Source organism: Panulirus ornatus, chromosome 14, assembly GCF_036320965.1.
Source record: "Panulirus ornatus isolate Po-2019 chromosome 14, ASM3632096v1, whole genome shotgun sequence".
NCBI classification, from domain to species: Eukaryota; Metazoa; Arthropoda; class Malacostraca; order Decapoda; family Palinuridae; genus Panulirus; species Panulirus ornatus.
The window spans coordinates 35,784,241-35,786,740 of NC_092237.1; positions in this window are offsets into that span (position 1 = coordinate 35,784,241).

Here is a 2,500-nt window from a genome sequence, read left to right on the forward strand (position 1 = left end):
TATATATATATATATATATATATATATATGTACATATATATATATATATATATATATATATATATATATATATATATATATATATATATATATATATATATATATATATATATATATATATATATATATATATATATATATATATATATATATATATATGTACAGCGACAAAGTATAAAAAAAAAAAAAGTGTATATATATATATATATATATATATATATATATATATATATATATATATATTTTCTTTTTTTTTTTTTGCTTTGTCCCTGTCTCCCGCGTTTGCGAGGTAGCGCAAGGAAACAGACGAAAGAAATGGCCCAACCCACCCCAATACACATGTATATACATACGTCCAAACCCGCAAATATACATACCTACACAGCTTTCCATGGTTTACCCCAGACGCTTCACATGCCTTGATTCAATCCACTGACAGCACGTCAACCCCGGTATACCACATCGCTCCAATTCACTCTATTCCTTGCCCTCCTTTCACCCTCCTGCATGTTCAGGCCCCGATCACACAAAATCTTTTTCACTCCATCTTTCCACCTCCAATTTGGTCTCCCTCTTCTCCTCGTTCCCTCCACCTCCGACACATATATTCTCTTGGTCAATCTTTCCTCACTCATTCTCTCCATGTGCCCGAACCATTTCAAAACACCCTCTTCTGCTCTCTCAACCACACTCTTTTTATTTCCACACATCTCTCTTACCCTTACGTTACTTACTCGATCAAACCACCTCACACCACACATTGTCCTCAAACATCTTATTTCCAGCACATCCATCCTCCTGCGCACAACTCTATCCCTAGCCCACGCCTCGCAACCATACAACATTGTTGGAACCACTATTCCTTTAAACATACCCATTTTTGCTTTCCGAGATAATGTTCTCGACTTCCACACATTCTTCAAGGCTCCCAGAATTCTCGCCCCCTCCCCCACCCTATGATCCACTTCCACTTCCATTGTTCCATCCGCTGCCAGATCCACTCCCAGATATCTAAAACACTTCACTTCCTCCAGTTTTTCTGAATTCAAACTTACCTCCCAATTGACTTGACCCTCAACCCCACTGTACCTAATAACCTTGCTCTTATTCATATTTACTCTTAACTTTCTTCTTTCACACACTTTACCAAACTCAGTCACCAGCTTCTGCAGTTTCTCACATGAATCAGCCACCAGCTGGGAATATCTTGGGAGTAAAGTCATGGGTTAGTCAGAAGACAAGAGCAAGGGAAGGAGTAGCAATACTCCTGAAACAGGAGTTGTGGGAGTATGTGATAGAATGTGAGAAAGTAAATTCTCGATTAATATGGGTAAAACTGAAAGTTGATGGAGAGAGATGGGTGATTATTGGTGCATATGCACCTGGGCATGAGAAGAAAGATCATGAGAGGCAAGTGTTTTGGGAGCAGCTGAATGATTGTGTTAGTGGTTTTGATGCACGAGACCGGGTTATACTGATGGGTGATTTGAATGCAAAGGTGAGTAATGTGGCAGTTGAGGGAATAATTGGTATACATGGGGTGTTCATTGTTGTAAATGGAAACTGTGAAGAGCTTGCAGATTTATGTGCTGAAAAAGGACTGATGATTGGGAATACCTGGTTTAAAAACCGATATACACATAAGTATACTTATGTAAGTAGGAGAGATGGCCAGAGAGCGTTATAGGATTACGTGTTAATTGACAGGCGCGCGAAAGAGAGACTTATGGATGTTAATGTGCTGAGAGGGGCAACTGGAGGGATGTCTGATCATTATCTTGTGGAGGCTAAGGTGAAGATTTGTATGGGTTTTCAGAAAAGAAGAGTGAATGTTGGGGTGAAGAGGGTGGTGAGAGTAAGTGAGCTTGGGAAGGAGACTTGTGTGAGGAAGTACCAGGAGAGACTGAGTACAGAATGGAAAAAGGTGAGAACAATGGAAGTAAGGGGAGTGGGGGAGGAATGGGATGTATTTAGGGAATCAGTGATGGATTGCGCAAAAGATGCTTGTGGCATGAGAAGAGTGGGAGGTGGGTTGATTAGAAAGGGTAGTGAGTGGTGGGATGAAGAATTAAGAGTATTAGTGAAAGAGAAGAGAGAGGCATTTGGACGATTTTTGCAGGGAAAAAATGAAATTGAGTGGGAGATGTATAAAAGAAAGAGACAGGAGGTCAAGAGAAAGGTGCAAGCGGTGGATATATATATATATATATATATATATATATATATATATATATATATATATATATATATATATATATATATATATATTCTTTTCTTTCTTTTAAACTATTCGCCATTTCCCGCGTTAGCGAGGTAGCGTTAGAAACAGAAGACTGGGCCTTTTTTGGAATATCCTCACCTGGCCCCCTATGTTCCTTCTTTTGGAAAATTAAAAAAAAAAAACGAGAGGGGAGGATTTCCAGCCCCCCGCTCCCTCCCCTTTTAGTCGCCTTCTACGACACGCAGGGAATACGTGGGAAGTATTCTTAATCCCCTATTC